The sequence below is a fragment of the Lagenorhynchus albirostris genome, chromosome X, assembly GCF_949774975.1.
Source record: "Lagenorhynchus albirostris chromosome X, mLagAlb1.1, whole genome shotgun sequence".
Classification (NCBI taxonomy): Eukaryota; Metazoa; Chordata; class Mammalia; order Artiodactyla; family Delphinidae; genus Lagenorhynchus; species Lagenorhynchus albirostris.
This window is the reverse complement of record NC_083116.1, coordinates 130,183,776-130,203,887: the sequence shown is the minus strand read 5'-3', so window position 1 is coordinate 130,203,887 and position 20,112 is coordinate 130,183,776. Positions and strand designations below refer to the sequence as shown.

Here is a 20,112-nt window from a genome sequence, read left to right as displayed (position 1 = left end):
GCGCTAGCATGCCCAGACGTGGGAAGAATTCAGCGGACCCGGAGGTGAGCCTGGGACACGGCAGGCAGCCTCAGCCTCAGCAGCGTCACCTGGCCACCCGGGGGTCCCTTCCAACTCCCTTCCACCACCCGTGCCCACACCCCAAGTGTCATCAGCAGTCACCCCCTTTGCCTGGAACCCCGCCTGCAAGGTGTCAGGAATCACTTGTCTCCTCCACCCAACGGGAGCAAAGGTTTTATCTCCTCAACTGTTTAGACAAGTGAAATTAGTCTGCAGATGTTTAAACCAATTGAAAAAAGGATCTATAATTTCTAAGGAGGCTGAAAGAAGGCAGTATATGAAGAAAACGTCAGTCCACTCTTGATAGTGATATGTGCTCCTCTATGTTGAAAAGACTTTTTTTAAAAAAAAAATAAATTTATTTATTTATGGCCGCGTTGGGTCTTCGTTGCTGCGCGCGGACTTTGTCTAGTTGCGGCGAGTGGGGACTATGCTTTGTTGCGATGAGCGGGCTTCTCACTGAGGGGGCTTCTTTTGTTGCGGAGCACAGGCTCTAGCCACACGGGCTTCAGTAGTTGTGGCCTGCGGGCTCAGTAGTTGTGGCTCACAGGCTCTAGAGCGCAGGCTCAGTAGTTGTGGCGCACGGGCTTAGTTGCTCCGCGGCATGTGGGATCTTCCCGGACCAGGGCTCGAACCCGCGTCCCCCTGCACTGGCAGGTGGACTCCCAACCACTGCACCACCAGGGAAGTCCCTGAAAGGGGCTTCTGCAGAAAGATACAAGATACTAAGCTGGGTACCTGGAGTTGGCTAGGGGATGTGGTGATGGAGGCAGATGGGGGCCAAAAACAGGGATGCATTTCCATGTATAATTTTCATTTTTTAAATCTGTGAGCTGTAGAAATGTTTCAGGTACATGATAGTTAAATCTATGTTCAATTGATCAATTCAATAAACATACATTATATAATTATTGCAAGATAATTACTACACCATAATGAAAGAATGTATCATTGTAAAACCCAGTTCTTTTCTTTGAGGTTTCTCCCCTTTAAGGTAACATCAGAAAAGCTTATAAACTATGATACATGACATCATGTGTCCCAAGCCTACAGTTCTCCTTTTCAAAGTTGGCTTTTGGAAATTACGGCTGCAAACTAGTACAAACTTCTGTTTTACAGGCGAAAAAAAAAACCTTTAGAAGGTGTTTATTAAAGAATGTGTGCTAACTCAGATTAAACTTAGAACTGTGGAACTGTACACTTTGAAAGGGTGAATTTTACGGTTTGTGAATTATCTCTTAATAAGCAAAATTTACCCCCAAAAATGTGTGCTTTGGATAAAGCTCTGAGGATTTTTTTTTTTTAAACTTGGAACCTTCAAAGATCAGCTGATTAAACCGGACACAATTCAGCTGAGCCCTGGGTGGGAGGGGTTAGAGTTGTGAGTTCACTAGTCTAGACAGATTTAAAAAAAACAATCAGTTCTCTCAAAATGTTGCTGGGTCAAGCCACATTCCCTTTCACAGAGCCCTCCTGTAGAACAGATATTTCAGACACACAATTCTTCTATTTACAGATTAATTACTAAGCTACACTCTCTCTTAAGAAAGATACAAAGTGTATAATCACGCAAGAAAAAAGGAACACAGGAAGTCCCTCACACCAACCCCAACGCTAAGGAATGTAACACAAGGAAACGCCTGGAATCCCTGGCCCTGCACTGGGCTCCCCAGGAGCAGATGTGAGGGACCTGGAATCGCGCTGGGTGACTCTTCACCCAGGAGCACAAAGGCTGGTCTTTGTATTCTGACAACACCATCCGGGCAGGTTAAAAGTCACAGCCTGGTACTGCATCCAGGGTGGGATGTGATGATGTCATAGCACCCCGCAAAGTTACGAACAATGCCCCTCAGCGTAATTGACACTCTGGGTTAGATAATTCGGGGGTTGGGGGGGGAGGGCGTGTGCTGGGCACTGTGGGCTGTGGAGCACGATCCCTGGTCTCCACCCACCACATGTCAGTAGACACCCCCCCCCGCATGTGTGACACCCCAAATGCCTCCAGACATTGTCAAGTGTCCCCCCGAGGAGCAGAATCCCCTTGGTTGAAGACCACTGGTATAGACAGATGGATGACAGATGGACGACAGATAGAAGATAGATAATAGGTAGGTGGTAGATGATAAGTAAGAGTGATGACAGATGACAGCTAGATAGAAAAAGGTAGTAAATGGATGGATGGATGGATACATGGATAGAAAGATACAGAAGACAGATGATAAATGGATGGGTGATATAGGTATAGATGGATACATACATACATAATAGAGAAATACAGAGATGGTAGATAGATGATAGAGAAATATAGACAGACAGTAGATGGATAAATAGATAATAGAGTGGTAGATGACAGATGGATAGATAGATATGCATAGATGAAAGATTTATAGTTTTGATAGATGGTGCATAGATATAATAATGATAGGTGGATGGATAGATGACTGATAGACAGACAGACAGACAGACAGGGTCTCTCATGTCAACGCAGAGTTTCTCTGCCTCAGCACTACTGACACTGGGGCTGGATGAATCTCAGATGCGGGGCGTGCTGGGCCCAGCTTCCCTGGTCTCCATCCCCCCAGGTGTAACCATCAATAATGTCTCCAGACTCTGCCAAGTGTCCACTGGGGGCAGCATTGCCCCCAGTTCAGAAGCACCAACTTGGAGCAAGACAGCCCAGTCGAACTTTCTGTGGTGACAGAAACAGTCTACGTCCGTGCCGTCCAACCCGTGGCCACAAGCTCACAGTGGCTCCAGAGACTGGGCGACTGGCTTTGATCGTCTTTCACGTGGCCAGCAGCTGTCATACCGGACAGCCTTCGAGGTGCCGCAACTCAGCTCACGCTCAATTCTTGCGTCAAGTGTCAACCTGCCCCTCTGGAAATGTAGAGAATGCTGTTCCTCTGACAACAGATGGTTTGTGTGGCCCACGCTGTGAAGACCACCTAGCCCTCTAAGCAAAAACGGGGTCCGGGACTTCCCTGGTGGTGCAGTGCTTAAGACTCCGCACTCCTAGTGCAGGGGGCCCAGGTTCGATATCTGGTCAGGGAACTAGATGCCACGTGCATGCCACAACTAAGAGTTCGCACGCTGCAACCAAGGAGCCCGCGAGCCGCAACTAAGACCCAGTGCAACCAGATAAATAAGTATTAAAAAAAAAACTACTGAAATATTGCTGTGTGTTGGACGCTCTGCACGATTCAGAAACAGCCACAATCCACACAAGGCTGGTCCCTGATATCTTAGTTTTGTTACCATCGTGCGGGAAAGGCTGACAGTAAACGTTAATGACAACAGCCATCCTGACTCTGATGCGCTCATCTGTGTTTCAGGGGCTTCTAAGGCTGCAGGACTTCAGGACACAGGTGTGCTGAGGTACATACGGATGGACCTCACCTTGGGGTGAAGGTCGGGACAGACGTTCGTTTTTGAGGAAGGGAAGTTTCCAGTGGAAATTGGAGGGTGGGGTGGACTGGAAAGTAGAGGCTCACTGAAGTTAAGGACGGGTGGGACTTCCCTGGTGGCGCAGAGGCTAAGAATCTGCCTACCAATGCAGGGGACACAGGTTCGAGCCCTGGTCCGGGAAGATCCCACATGCCGCGGAGCAACTAAGCCCATGCTCGACAACTACTGAGGCTGTGCTCTAGAGCCTGCGAGCCACGACTACTGAGCCCATGTACCACAACTACTGAGCCCATGTGCCACAACTAGAGCCCACGTGCCACAACTACTGAAGCCCTTGCGCCTAGAGTCCGTGCTCCGCAACAAGAGAAGCCACCGCAATGAGAAGCCTGCGCACCGCAAGGAAGAGCAGCCCCCACTCGCCGCAACTAGAGAAAGCCCGCACGCAGCAACGAAGACCCAATGCAGCCAAAAAACTAAACTAAACTAAAATAATTAAATATTTAAAAAAAAAGGAAATTAAGGATAGCAAAGGCCACAGAGACAATGGAGATTTGTGAGGATGGAGGAAACAGGGCAAGAGAAGGCAGGGATTCTGAAATCCTTCCACTGCGTTCTTTAGGCAACGGATTACAGGAACTCACGCGGTGGGCAGGGGGAAGTGACTGACTCCTCTGAGTTCAGCGTGCTTTCCGTTTTGTTTCAGAGATTTCCCTGCGGTTGCAGAAGCCAGTAGGAAGGACGAAAGACTAGTGTGGAGCGAAAGAACAGATCCTGCATGAGGCTGGAGGGGATGGGCTGGGAGAGGGAGGGAGGAGATGCCCACAGGGTAGCACTGAGGCATCTGAGAAGGTCGTGATTTAAAACTTGAAAAAAGAGCCTGTACTATTATGAAGATGTATTTTATATAACAACGCTAAAATATAGTAAGATCTTTTGAGAATGTTATTGTAATATGTTATTGTTTGCACAGACTTTTATGCATAATTCACTCTAGAAGTATACAGTGTATGGTCTAAGAAAGAAAGAAAAAAAAAAGACAGGAAACAGGAAACCCTGGCAGGCGTCCAAAGGGTCCACTGAGTTGTTCTGTTTTGGGGAGGGTGGTAACAAGTTCCACGTTGGACCCTGCGGATGTCTGGAGGAGCAGGGATGTACTGGGTTCAATCGAGCCCCCAAAGATTCATGCCCACCCAGAACCTTAGGATGGGACGTTATTTGGAAACAGGGTCTCTGCAGATGTGATGAAGTGAAAAGTCTGAGATGAGGTCCCCCTGGACGAGGGTGGCCCTACATCCAATGACAGGGTCCTTCTAAGACGCAGAAGAGGAGAGACCCAGACACAGAGGAGAAGCCCCGTGAAGACAGAGGAAGAGACGGGAGGGAGGCGGCCACAAGTCCAGGGACGCCTGGAGCCCCCAGAAGCTGGAGGAGGCAGGAGGGACCCTCCCCCGGAGCCTCTGGAGGGACCGCGGCCCTGGGACACCTTGACCTCACACGTCTGGTCTCCAGGACTGGGGGAGGATGGATTCCTGTTTCTGTTGGTCACCTGGTTTGTAACGATTTGTAACAAGAGCCCCGGGAAATTAATATAAGGGGCCCCCTGGATGTCGGGGAGAGAGAGACAAACCCACCCAACAGGGTCTGCCTTGGAGACCACCCTGCAGCTCGCAAGAGCAAGGTGCAGGTGACGGCTGTGCCTTTGGCCACCAGCTCCAGGATGATAACTACAGTCACAAGCATGGATCAGATCACCCTTTAGACTTTAGAAAATTCTCCTTTGTAATATCCAGCCATCCTGTTGGAAACTCTTTTGTTTCTCTTTTATTGGAACTTCCTATTATTGTTGATGGATACAGTATCTTGTCAAACTTCTCTGAAAATGACTCAAAGTGAGACTTTTAACAAAATTCCCTATGTTCCCTTGTTTTCACCTTCTCTTAGGTTCCCTGAATTATTGGCTTTCTCTGGGATCTCAAGTCTTCTGCTATCTTGATGTCTCAGACTGTGTAAACCTATCCAACAAGGCGAGTTTGGTGGCTGTTTCCTGTTAAGAATGAGGGTCTTCAGAGGAAACTCAAGTTTCCACGTGTGAGTGAGGCTGGGACCCTCAGCATGAGAGCATTAGGAGAACGTTACCCTTAGAGGGCAACCACTGCCTTCCGTCTCTTTACTGAATAAACTGTTCCAACAGCGCTGATGGTTTTCTGGGCACCGTGCTCATCACAAGAGCTGTGGAGTTCTCCAGGGATCCCTGTGCTTCCTTACTCAAGCCTTACTTTTTTTTTTGGCCCCGCCGTGCGGCTTGCGGGGATCCCTGTTCTGCGACCAGGGATCGAACCCGGGCCCTTGGCAGTGAGAGCACCGAGTCCTAACCCCTGGGCCGCCCGGGAAGGCCCACTCAATGCTCACTCTTGTCACAGCTCGTCTGGGGTCTGGCGTGTCCCGCCCTCCCCACGCTGCTTCGTCCACACTGTCCTACACGCTGGCGTGTGCTCTGGGCTGCCCCGAAGTCTGATGCAACTTCTAACCTGTGCGTGACACCTGCAGCTCCTTCGTGACGACTGTCTGTAGCTATGTTATTCCTGTGTTCCTGAAAATAAACTGCATTATCAGTTTAATGGAAACTTGGGAGACAAGTTGGGTTCCAGACCAACTCACTAAAGCAAATATGGCAATAAATCGAGTCACAGGAATTTTTCTGGTTTTCCAGGGCGTATAAAAGTGATCTTTCCCAGTTGATAGACTCCCCTGTAGTCTGTTAAGTGTGCAATAGCATTCTGTCTAAAAAAACAATGTACAGACCTTCGCTTTACAATAGCTTCTTGCTAAAAACTGCACACCATCCTCCGAGCCTTCAGGGACTCGTTGCAGTAACATCCAAGTTCCCCGGTCACAGATACCACGACACATATCATCACAATGAAAACGTTTGAAATATGGCGAGAACGACCACAATGTGACCCAGAGACACAAAGGGAGCAAGTGCTGTTGGAAAAGTGGCACCAACAGGCTTGCTCGAGGCGGGGCTGCTACACCGTCAATTTGTAAAAAAACGCGGCATCTGCGAAGTGCGATAAAGTGAACTATGCCTGTGTGTAAATATATTTAAAACTGTAACTTTCGCTACATCTTCTCAAGGAAGATGTAGCTTGTCTTCTGCTGACAAACTCCATCTTCCCATCAGTGAAGGTGTTTTGCCCGTTTGAAAGTGTTTTGTTATGAAATCCTCAAGTAACCACAAGAATGTGGTTCATATAGAAACAGAAGAGATGCTATAAGGGGTCCGTGTGGAACGTGCAACCAGAGATGTTTAGAAAATGGCATCTGGTATTCAATCACTTTTGGAAAATACACGTATGCCTCTGGACATTCACTTATACGAGGGAAAGGAGGTCTTTTTGACGTGTCATTTATCCCAGGTATCGTAATGAATCAGGGGACAGCCGAGAATTTTATTAAAGAGCTGTTTCCACTGGTATCCCTAACACTGTCTGAGAAATCACTTGAAAACGATCCTGAGGTAGTGGCACCCCAGAAGGAAGGAATTCTGACGTCTGATTTTGTTGACCTATACGACTGCTGAGATTCTTAGGTGTGTAAGCTGTGCTGTCCAATGAGGTAGTCACCAGACACATGTGGCTTATTTTAAGTCCAATGAAGTGAGGTTGAGTCAAATAAGGAAGTTGATGATGACCCAGCAATCCCACTCCTGGGCATATATCCAGACAAAACTGTAATCCGGAAAGACATATGCACCCCTATGTTCATAGCAGCACTGTTCATAACAGCCAAGACATAGAAGCCTAAATGCCCATCGACAGAGAAATAGATAAAGAAGATGTGGTACATGTATACACTGGAATATTACTCAGCCATGAAAAAGAATGAAATAATGCCACTGGCAGCAACATGCATGGACCTAGAGATGATCATACTAAGTGAAGTAAGTCAGAAAGAGAAAGACAAATATCATATGATACCACTTATATGTGAAATCTAAAATACAACACAGATGAACTTATTTACAAAACAGAAATAGGCTCACAGACATAGAAAACAGACCTGTGGTTGCCAAGGGGGAGGGGAGGTGGGGGAGGGATGGAGTGGGAGTTTGGGGTTAGCGGATGCAAACTATTATGTATAGGATGGATAGATGACAAGGTCCTGCTGTAGAGCACAGGGAACTCTATTCAATATCCTGTGACAAACCATCATGGAAAAGAATGTTACACATGTATCACCGAATCACTTTGCTTTGCTGTACACCTGAAACGAACACAATACTGTACATCAACTATACTTCAATAAAATAAATTTAAAAAAAGAAGCTGGTACCTCAGCTGGTCACCATAGCAACATAGATTCTAGGACATGGTCCTCACGGCACCCGGTTCTCTTGGACCGCGCTGCTCTAAAGAATCCAAGAACAGGAGAAGTTTGCCATGAGAGAATCCAGGAGAGGCAGACGACTCAAGAACGAGGCACGCGAACTTGCTGAACTAGTCCTGCGGAGTCTACTCGGGAGCCTGGCTCATTTGCGTGATAGCGCTGAGGCCGCCATGCTGCTCCCAAACTACTGAGAATCACCCTTATGATAGGGGAGGGTCAGGCTTCAGCCCTAGACTTATTCTTGGTAACAGAAAACTGTACTAACGTTGCATAATAGTCTTTACAATGTGTAGACCGTTCACGTGATGGTTAATGGAAAGCACGGATCCTGCTGAAATATCCCCCAGCTGAGCAACCGCTGGGTTCCCGGAGCACAAGAAGCTTTCTTCTTCTAAAGCCCCGACCCCGATCCTCGTCTCTTCTCTCTGTTGCTGATCACATCCCTGAGAGGTGACCCTTCCATTCTTCCAACTGACCTCAGGCTCTGAACTCTCGCCAGGGTAACTGACAGCCAGCGACACATCCATTCTTCCAGTGTCTGGCTGGACAAATCTTCTGGGGTCCCTACTGTGCCCCAGGGTACAGAGTGATACACACACTGTGTGGTAGACATAGACCCAGGGCACCTGCAAGCCCGTCAATGTCCACTTCAGAGCCCCCCACGCTCAAAGCAGCACCTCTCAGACTCTCTGATCTCAGGATTTCTGGATGCGCTAGAAATCTATCGAGATCCCTGAGGAGCGTTTGTTGGTGTGGGGCTTGGGGGTGCCTCTCGATAGCAGCCACAGTAACAAGTAAAACAAAAATACAGAAAACGCAAGAGCCCTCAAGGATGCATTTCACTGGTGGTCAAAGAGGCAACCATGATCCCACGTCAGGCGGCCACTGGAAACGCCACCCAACACTCATGCGAGGAGAGAGGAAAAAAAAGCAAATAATGCTTTCGTATTCTTACGAAAGTCATAGTGACCTCAGAGTCCCACAAGGAACTCCCATGGGCCCCAGGACCCCACTTTGAGAACCACTTGCATCTCAGCTATGGACCGACCGTAGCAACCCATCGCGTAACCGATGCGGTCGTTCAAGAGGCATTTCATTCTGCCTCTTAAACAGACTATTTTGCAAGAGCCAGCATTTTCCAAACTGGATAAAGAAATATTTTTACAGTCTTTTTAGTTTAGGCTCTGCAAAGCAGACACATTTTGAGTTGAGTCTGTTAGGTTATTACGATCCGCCCTTTTCATTCTCATTTAGTATCTATTTTGTGATCATTTAAGAGCTCACGGCACTAAATACGGGCATTCTGAAAACCTGAACAAACGACACATAATCAAATATAACTGTCTCCCATTCAAAGTCTTTCTGATGATTCCTACTTCAAACCACAACCTTCTCACCTAGATCAAAGGTGTCATTTGAGAATGTGACGAAGACCCACTTTCCCTCAACCATCTTCCTCCAGGATTTCCTACCTGTCAAGGATACCCAATTCCCACAGCATAACCCTCATTCCCCAAAGACTAAGGACGGAGACCAGGGGGTCTGGGAGGGAGCGACCTAAGGGTCCCCAGGAGTCATCTTAAAAGTCCCCCGTGGCCCCAGGTTGGGGTAAGCGTCCACCCTTCATCTTTGCACGACACAGGCGAACCACGTCCTGGGAAAGCACATGGAATCCAAACATCTACTAAGAAGACAGAAACGAGTGTCTCCCAATGCCCGTGCCTGAGCCTTGCCCAGCTGGAGCCAGAGAACATGTTCATAGCCCAAAGTACACTGCTCTACAAGCCCGGGCACGGCCAGTCCATGCAAAGTCAGGACAGCCAGAGCCCTGTTTCATGCCAGCCACTTGGCAAGTCAAGTTTAATGCTGGCAACAAATAAAATCGATAGAAAGACAATGTCTCCAATTCCTCCAGAGCCTTGATAAAAGCTGCTCACTCCATCTCGATGGCCCCCCTGCAAATCTGTGGTCTTTCAGGAATCCACATGCAAGACTCCTGCTGTCTGTGCTACTGAGCGATCCCTGGGCTGGGCTGGCGTCCTCATTTTAGACTAATCCTGCCTTCTACTTTCCTATCACTGTGTGATGTCTGTCACGATTCATTGCTCTTTTCTAGGCTGCAAAAGAAGCAGCCTGGAACCTGGACCGCCAATGAAGCAGCCTGGAACCTGGACCGCCAATGAAGCAGCCTGGAACCTGGACCGTCAGAGGTTGCACTGTTTCCAGAACAAAAATATTCTGAAGGGACAATTCAGAAACCACCTTCTGGTGCAGACTCGGGACTGTCTACCTAGGAACGACCTGCCCTGCTGACTTGACAGGAAGGCTAGGCAGCGGGCCTGGCAACAGGAGATGGCTCTTCCCATCCAAAGAGGTGGCCGGTCTCGGGTTTCATCAGAGTATTTGGCAACGTCCGAAGAACTGGAGCGTTTTCAACAGCCAGAAGGGTTCTCACCCCCTCAGCCAAAAACCTCCCAGTGTACGTGGGTGTGTGCACACCTGTGGATGCAGTCATGCAGGGAGAAACAGCAGCATGGAAAGTCACTGGACAACTAAAGAAAGAAGTCGGTTTCCCCTTTTACAAAGGGAGAAGATCTCCCGCTGATAACCCAGGAGGTGAAAAACCCAGTCCACACCCCCACCCCCCACCCTTCCCACGGACGGTTTTGCCAATGGCATCCCCAGTTCTAGACGGGGATTGTAAAGCTGACGTCTAAAGCTGACGGCGCCCTCGTTTTACTTTTGCTTCTAAGGAAGCCGAGCGGCTGTCCTGAAATGCACTGCGCTCAGAAACAGGCTGGAGCAGGTGGCCGCCAACTCGTTGTTCTCCCTGCTTATTTCTGTGGCTGGTTCTCCCCAGGGAAGCAGCTGGGGGTTTTCATTCGTGGAGGGGGAACTGTAAGGAAAGCAGCAGCAGCTGGGAGAGGGAAACAGACCTGCAAGAGGGTCCACCAGCCACAGTGCACAGAACACAAGACTCCCCCAACGACCAAGGTGCTCTGGGATGGTGGGAAAAGATGACGCAGGCTTAGCAGTTCTCCTGGGTCACGATTCCCTTTCTTCCATGGCCCTCTGGGAGGCTCAGAGGAGTAGCCCAGAATCTCAATCACAATACAACATGTTACTACCAGGAAAAGTAAATAAAGACCCAGAAAAGAAAGAAAGAAAAAAAAAAAAAGCCTACCCAAAGAAGAGTAACAAAAACCAAAAGCAAGCAGAAATAAAGACCTAACCGCGTCTCTGTGTTAGGTCTTTACTGACTTTACAAGCAGAAAACAATGAACTTGAAAACAAAAGAGACTTCCCTGGTGGTCCAGTGGTTAAGACTCCACGCTTCCACTGCAGGGGGCACGGATCTGATCCCTGGTCAAGGAACTAGATGCCCCGTGCCGCGACTAAGACGCAGCGCAATGAAATAAATAATAATAATAAAAGAAAACAAGAAATCAATAGAGAAAAAATAATCGAGGCAACGAGAAGCTGCGGCTTTGACCCAAATCAATACAACGGACACCTCAGAATCTGTTACCAAAAGGACGTGCTAACTCATCTTTCGGAGGATCAACTAAATGAACGTCTTCATGAGTATAATCACTGCCAACAATGACTATATTCAAGGAGCCAATACTCTGACTCACTGGTGTTTGGTTTTTTTCTGGGTAAATGTTTTTTTCCCCTACGGTGTGAGGATAAATGGAAACTAGCACCCAGGCAGAATTTCCACAAGAGGAAACTCTAGATAGCTGGCCTTCTGGGTGCCCGTTCGATTTAGGGGGGCGGAGGGGGGTAACCCTCCAAGCGAGAGTTTTCAATCTGTGCTGAATGATTTCTTTTGGAATTGTCCGCAAACACCAGCTGGCTAACTACCCACCTCTCCTCGCTCCCTGCTAGCCGTCCCCCCCTTCACTGCACACACCCAGGCACAAGCAGGCGTGGGCACACGAGCCCTGCTTCTGTCTGCCCCTGCAACCTCAGACCCCAGGTGCCCTCGGCGTTACAAAGGCCGTCCTGTGAGCAGCGGAGCCCTGCCCGCCACACCCAGCCCTCAGATCTGCCCGGTCTGGTCCTTTGTTCAGTGAACTGGCTGCCGAGATAATGAGGCAGCAGGGTGACATCATCAACCCAATTCACTGTCAACTGTGTTACAGGAACCCTGGGGAGGCTGCCCTCCAAACGCCTTCCATGAGCCCGCCTCATCAAAACCGCGTCCAAAGGAGCCACGTCCAGAGGATGCGTATAGAGAGCAGCGCACGACGTGGGAGCGCTGGGTGCAACGATTTTCAGGAACTCCCGCGTTTGAGCAGGGACTCCGGGAGACGGTTTGTTTTTCCTGTAACTGGAGGGAAAGCCAGCGTGAATTTCCAAATGGTAACTGGGGTGAACAGATGTGCAAGGGGCCGAAGGCGGATCTTTTTTTCAAGCATGGAATCACCCAGTGGGAGGGGACCTCGGACGCCCAGAGTATAGTCTTGACAGACCTCCTAGACTAAGCGGGAGGCACTGGGCCAAGCAGGCGCTGGGGAGGCCACGGCAGCACCTGGCGCGAAATAAAGGCTGGAAGGACGGCCCAGAGGGGTCCGACGGGAGCTCCTACATGGGGACAAGGTGACTCACAGGACGGGTGACAGCCACCCACACGGAGAATGTCCCCTTCACGTTCCTACGCCCCAGGGCAGCAGGACGGCCCGTGCCGGTGGAGGAAAGGACCTGCATCGTAGAACACACGCGCCCACTCCATCCGCGGCCTTGGCGGATACGGGGCGTTCCAATGGGACGAGCCTCGGGGACACTCAGGATGCGTGACTGGAGTCCTCCACGGCTAACTCCAAAGGCACTGAAGAGCTATTTGTAACATATGCTCTTATTTGGAGACGCAACCCAGATGCCAAGCGGACGTTTACTGGAGTGCCGTAGGGGTGTAGCGAGAGATGCAGCACCCTGTGCACCCAACCCAGCGCAGTATCGCAGATCCGTCCTCCCCGTGAAACGCAGGCGGGGCAGGACGCTGCTGGATTTAGGAGCTGCTTAGACGCATTCGTAGTGTTGCTTTTATTATTCTTCCAAGGGGAACCTCGGGGAGGCGGGGGGAGAGCCTGCCAAGTTCCTCAAAAAAAAAAGATAAATAAACGTCCCCGTGTTGTCCAGTCAATGAACACGCTCAAGCCTCCTTAAGAAACCGCCCGCCGCCGCCGTTACCTCCCGCCCCCGCGTGGACACAAGCTTGGTGTCTGGGATTCCACGTGGCTAACCACACCTGCCTCCGCACGGGTCACAGCCGTGTGTCTGAAGGTCCATCCCGGGGCCAGAAGCTCCTCGAAGGTCTGAGGCTTTGTCATCTCATCTTGGAGCAGTCCCGTCACTGGCCTTTCTCTTGCAACACGAGAATTGGTGCTGCTTGGCCGGGGACGTGGCAGTCAGTGGTGACACCATTCCAGCCCCTCAAAAGAGGGCAAAGATGTGACAGCCTCAGGTAACTCATGAATCCCTTCCCCAGCGTGCACGGGCACGCGCACACACACACCCAATGTCCAGCCCCATCTGTCGGTCAGTGGATCTCCCATCTCTCCTCCCAGGTAGTAACTGAAGAGCTTTTTATTGTTAACTGCGGTCCCTCCGTTTGTGGAAGTCAAGGCCGTCAGACCAGGGCTGAGGCCAGGCTGGGCGCAGCCATCCACCCGCCACGTCCTCCAAAGCGGTGCTGCGTCTCGCGTGAGGCGCACACAGAAGAGTAGAAGCATCGGTGCACAATACACAGAGTAAGATGTCCTTGTCGTCATCCCCAGAACCTGGGGACGCGTTCGTTTACGTGGCCGAGGGGAACTGAGTTTCAAGGAGCTAACCACAGAGGTGAATCAGCAGAGCCTTAATAGCGAGATGCCCCTGGGTTAGTTGGGTGAATCCAGCGACATCACCAGGGTCCTTAGAAGGAGCCGAGAGAAGCAGGAGAGAAACGGCACGAGAAGGGTTTGACCCGGCAATGCCGTCTTCAATGACGAAGGAAGATTATCGTAAACAAAGGAATGCGGGCGGCTTCTAGAAGCTGCAAAAGGCCAGGAAAGAATTCTCCCCTGGAGCCTCCCCAAGGCACACAGCCTTGCCCACGCCTTGGTTTTTAACCCAGCCATGCTGGGAATTCCCTGGCGGACCAGTGGTTAGGGCTGGGGGCTTTCACTGCCGAGAGCACTGGAGAACTGAGATCCTGCGAGCTGCACAGCACGGCCGAAAAAGAAAGAAAGAAAGGAAAAAAAACAACCAGTAATACCATTTCCAGACTCCTAACCCTTGGAACTGCAGGTTAATCAGTGCATGTTGTTTTAAGTCACTGAGTTTGAGGTCATTTGTTCCAGTAGCCCACAGGTGGGAAAGGCCACGCAAGAGATCCCAACAGGAGACCACGGGAAGTGGAGCTTGCACTGGGCTCCCTGTGCGGGCCCTGCCCGCCCCCCTCCCCTCTCCGGCTCCCTGACTCCCCGGTCAGAAGAAGGAGGTGCTCTGAGCACCGGAGGGGTGGACGCACGACAGGTGTGCTGAGAGGAGTCAGCGCCAAATCCACGCAAAGACACTACCGCATGTCCTGGAACACGAGATGAGCCTGTGTTCGGAAAAGGTGACGCTGGTGATGATGAGGGTGATGATATTATGGTGCCTACCCTGGATGCAATGAGCCAAGTCCACCTGGGGTGAGGCTCAACTAGTGCATCATGGGAACGCCAAGGAGGCTGAGGTACCACAAGATGCACTGAAAGGTTCATGGTGTCATGGGCTGAATTGCGTCCCTCCACCCAAAGGATTTCATCTTGAAGTCCTGACCCCCAGCACCTCAGGATGCGGCTGTATTTGGAGATGGGGTCTTTAGGTAAAATGAGGTCATTGGGGTGGGCCCTGATCCCAGAGCACTGGTTCCTTATAAGAAGAGGAGATCAGGACACAGACGCGCAGAGAGAGGCGACCCCATGAGGACACAGGGAGGAGATGGCCGTCTACACGCCCAGGAGAGAGGCCTCGGGAGGAACCCAGCCCTGCCCACGCCTGGATCTCAGATTCCAGCCTCCAGGGCTGTGTGAAAATAAATTTCTATTGTTTAAGCCGCCCAGGCTGTGGTACATTGTTTCTCTAAGCAAATGAATGCAACAGGAGAAACAAAATGGGGTCCATCCAGCACAATGAAACATGACTCAGCCACAGAAAGGAATGAGGTCCTCACACAGGCTACCAGGATAAAATTCAAGAATGTGAAGCTCGGTGAGAAGCCGGACACGAAAGGCCAGACAGCGCAGGATTCCACTGACGTGAAACGTCCGCACACGCAAAGCCACAGAGACGTGGGTTAGCGTTCGCCAGGGGCCGGGGAGTGACTGCCTAACGGGTAGAGAGTGTCCTTTGGGGGATGACGAAAATGTTTTAGAACCAGATAGAGGCGGTGGTTGCACAGCACTGTGCCACTGAATTGTTCACGTTACAACAACCTTCCGTGAGTTTCCATTAAACGCAAGTTCCCCGAGGGTCAGAAGTGATGCAGGTGATGCTGGTGGAGGGTGGCAGGACGTGGCAGCAGGTGGCGGAAGGGGATGGAGACGATGTAGATAACGACAAAGACACCTCCCAGGCAGATCAAACTAACCATGTCCCGAACGGTACCCCTGGGCTTTTCCCCCCAACACTGCTCCATCCCTAACCCCCTCAGTGTCTCCAAGGGGTGGTACAGCTTTCCAATCATGTAAACCCCAAACCTTGGATTTACCCCTGATTCTTTTCTGCTAGGTTCTCTAAAGAACCTTCCTGTCTCAGTTCTTTACTGTTCTTCCCAGCAAGAAAGAGCATTTGTAGTTTTCAAAGAAAAGGGGAAACGTTTTAAATGGTGTGAAGGTGGTGACATGTGGGTGTTTGAAAATAAGCAAACAAACTTGGGGGAAAATACCAAGAAAGCCCCAAGAAGTTGCTCCTGAGACTGAAGGAGGCACTGAGAATCCTGAACACGTGTTTCTCAAGAAGAACATCGTGCTCACAAGCTTCAAGTGACCCCGGAAAGGGGAAGCGTGTGTCTGTGTCACGGGGTGCTTCTGCCCTTTTCTTGCAGTGACAGACAAGGCCTCCATGGTGGTCCCCAACTGTGGAGAGACCCATCCCGGAAGCAGGTCTGAGACCAGCATCATGGCGTCATGTCCTCGTCCCCATGCATGAGCCAGGTCAGGACAAGGAGGGTCGTCCCCAGATCCAGGGAGAGAGGTGTCCTCCTGTAAGGAATCCAGGACGTGGCAAGGTGAGGCTGTTGCTTGGACAGCCACCTGCACCCCAAAGGCAGAAGCTCAGGAGAAAGAAGCCAGGGTGACATGTAAGGAGGAGTCAACCCAGTGTTATGGACTGGATGTCTGTGCCCCCCCAAATTCCCACGCTGAAGCCCTATCCCCTCCCCACCAATGTGACGGTATCCGGAGGTGGGTCTCTGTGAAGTAATTAGGACGAGATGAGGTCATGAGAGTGGGGTTCCCAGGATGGGATTAGCGTCCTTGTAAGAGCTTTCCGCTCTCCACCATCTGAGCACACAGCAAGAAGACAGCCAGTGCGACCCAGCAGAGAAACTCTCACCAAAACCCAACCACGCTGGTACCCTGATCTCGAACTTGCGGCCTCCAGAGCTGGGAGAAATCCATCTGCATTGTGGTAAGACACCCAGGGGACGGTATGCTGTCATGGCAGCTGGTACCAATCAAGACAACAAGGTCGGGACGGATTCAAGATGGCGAAGCTTGGCCTGGCCACATGGGAACTAACTCTGCCCCATCCAGCTCGGGGGATGACCTCTGTCAAACAGTGAGCTCTGCTTTAGCCACACCCACATGCTGCGTGGGATGAGGACGCCCTCGGAAGACACATGTAACCTGGTGTCCTCCACCTCCAAGGATGTGAGGAAACTGCCTTATGGACCAAGCTGTAAGGCCACACAGAAATCAACTCTGCAGTCCTCTCTGGCAGGTGTATTAGTTTCCTGGGGCTCCCACAAACTGTGAGCTTAAAGCCACAGGCATCCGTCCTCCCCCAGTCCTGGGGACCAGACGTCTGAGGTCAAGGTGTCCCAGGGCCATGCTCCCTCCAGAGGCTCCCGGGGAGGGTCCTTCCCGCCTCTTCCAGCTTCTGGGGGCTCCAGGCGTCCCTGGGCTTGTGGCCGCCTCCCTCCTGTCTCTTCCTCTGTCTTCCTGGGGCTTCTCCTCTGTGTCTGGGTCTCTCCTCTTCTGTCTCTTAGAAGGACCCTGCCATTGGATGTAGGGCCACCCTCCTCCAGGAGGACCTCATCTCAGACCCTTCACTGCATCCCATCTGCAGAGACCCTGTTTCCAAACGAGGTCCCGGTTCCCAGGTTCTGAGAGGACATGAACTTCGGGGGAGAAGGGGACTCGATCCGACCCAGGTCAGCAGGTTCTGTGTGCACGTGTCTGTGACTCGTTGGCTCACCCCTGCCTCTCTCACTGACTGCACGTTTCTCCTCCTGGCTGGTCTTCACCCGACCGCCCCCCCCATCCCACACTTTCTATCCTCTGGTGTATTTTCCTTTTCTCCTCCTGAGCAGGGAACTATTGGCTGTGTATCTCCTAAGCTTCTCTTCCCAAAGTCCCACCCCGCCGTCCCCTTGGAGACGCAAAGTAAGAAAGCAGAGTGTGTAAGATGAAGACGACACGAGACAGACCGATCCACGGAGACAGAGAGCAGATGGGGGTTCCCAGCGGCCGGAGGAAATAGGGGGTGACTGCTCACAGATCTGGGGTCGCCCTGCGGAGGCAGCAGACCAAAACGTTCTGGAATCTCACAGAGATGAGGGTCGTGCGACTTCGTGAACGTGTAAAGCGCCACGGCACGGTTCCCTTTGAAATGGTTCCTTGTGTGTTACGTGAATTTCACTGCCATTTTTTAAAAATGAGAAGGAACAGGGGCTTCCCCGGCGGTCCAGTGGTTAAGACTCCGCGCTTCCACTGCCAGGCGGCCAGGGTTCCATCCCTGGTCAGGGAACTGACATCCCACATGCCACTGGGAGTGGCCAAAAAACAAGTAAAAGTTTTTTTTAAATGAGGAGGAACAGCCTGCAGGACTTCTGTAAGACGAAATATTCTTTTCTAGTATTTTCCGTAATTTTATAAAAAGAAATATTCTTTTCTCGTATTTTACCTAACTTTCGAAGTTCCTCTGATGCTCTTAAGTTGAAACTACCATTCACGCCCACTCAAAGTAAATCAGATTAAAAGGTGAACACAATTTTCTGGGTATCGCTACACAGTAAGCAACATTCCCTCCTAAAGGCTTCTGTCAACATCGCCCCGGGAGAAGCTATTCACATGCAGTGGGAAATCTCCCCCGTGCGGATTCCACCCGCCTCCAGGGCGTGCTGCTCCCGGTGATGCTTTGGGAGTCCAGGTGGGAGGGAGAAAAATTAGGGCTGGTTCTGGGGAACCAAGGGTGCATGAGACAATCTTATCAGCAGGGAGGAAAATGAAAGTAAGAGACAACAGTGCAGGTTTAATTACTCACTACGGAAGGTCTTCTCGGTCTAAAGAAAATACAACTTTCTGACAGTGTGACGTGATAGTAAAAAAATACAAGTGTCAGGCGTGAGCGCGTTTCTGTGGTCAGGGAATGAGCTTTGTGCCTCGATCTCGGGGCTGGTGGCTGCCCAGACGGATGTACAGGATAAAACTGCACAAAACCAAACGCATGCCCGCTCCTCACAAGCTCAAAGGAGTTCCCATGAAAGGTGGGAGCACTGATGAAGGTCTGTGGTCTCTTAGCAGGATGGACCCCACGACGGCGTGCGTCCTGGTTTTGATATTGTGTGACACCTACAGAAGACATCACGGGGGAAAACTTCATGAAGGGTGCATGGGACTAGGTGCAGGTTTTGGAATCCCCCGGGCACCTATCATTATTTCAAAACATTTATCTTTAATAGCACCATTGTTCGTGCTCATAGCGAGAAATCAAGCTTGGTTACCTGGACCAGGAATGTGGACCGGGGGCTGCACACCATTCCTTCTGTAACTGGGCCTGTTTTTCAATCTATGAAATCAGTTTGGCCAAGACAGGACCCAAGGTCCCTTCCACGCTCTTTAAAAAATGCCCATGTTGGGGCTTCTCTGGTGGCGCAGTGGTTGAGAATCTGCCTGCTAATGCAGGGGACACAGGTTCGAGCCCTGGTCTGGGAGGATCCCACATGCCGCGGAGCAACTAGGCCCGTGAGCCACAACTACTGAGCCTGCGCGTCTGGAGCCTGTGCTCCGCAATAAGAGAGGCCGCGATAGTGAGAGGCCCGCGCACCGCGACGAAGAGCAGCCCCCGCTTGCCACAACTAGAGAAAGCCCTCGCACAGAAACGAAGACCCAACACAGCAAAAATAAATGAATAAACTAATAAACTCCTACCCCCAACAACAACAACACCAAAATGCCCGTGAGATTTTTCACCAACATAAGTTAAGCTTTCTTCCAAGCCGTCTGAATTTGCGGAGGGCTAATCAACCTAGAACACGGACAACTTCCCATAGACAGTTTATTCAGGAGCACAGAATACGAGCATCTGAGACCTTACTGGTCACTGACTTTCCTCCTTATTCTATCTCCAAGGTGTCATGGCCGCCCCGTGAACTGGGCCGTCGGCTTCCAGCTGGGTCTCGGTATCCTGGTGCCAACCCTCCTGGGGGGTCCTGCCATCTGAACAGCCACTGCCGGTTTTGCTAAATCATGGAGAAGCACATCTGTGCCCACCTGCTGCGTTCCACCTGCGCTGATCGTCACAACCGTCCTTGGGGGATTGTGAGTCAGCAATTCTGTCCCACAGGCGCCTCCCCCGGGGCCCAGCTCACAGGCAAAAGAAAAGGATGAAAAAAAACACCTGTTGGTGAGAAAAAGAAGAGCTCACACACCGGAGTGGAGATCAGACCAGGTGAAAATGCACAACTGTGTGAGGCCAGAACTTCAGGGTGGAGGAGAAGCCCAGCTGGCCCGGTCCTTCCACCCTGACTCATTCTGGAAGGTTCCAAGGGCGTGGGGATTGTGGTTATGTTAAGAAAGGCTGAGAGGTTTGTCAGGATGTTTTTTTTGTCTTCTGTTTTGTGTGTGGGTTCGTTTCAAGTTGTGGAAGACAGCCTTGCTCAGCTGGAGAAATGCATACAGATGGCCTCAGACGATTCAGAGCCACTGGGGGTGCCTGTTTGCGATGGGGGACAGTTAGGGATGGGTCCGGGGCAGTCAAAAGGGAACTTAAAGTTTCCTGGGC

At 50.9% G+C, this 20,112-nt stretch overlaps 1 protein-coding gene across 5 annotated transcripts in view; it reads right to left on the bottom strand.

Moving 5' to 3' along the window:
• The window catches only part of PRKX (protein kinase cAMP-dependent X-linked catalytic subunit), an 83,258-nt gene that overhangs the window by 60,782 nt on the left and 2,364 nt on the right, over positions 1 to 20,112 (bottom strand). The window lies entirely within an intron of this gene.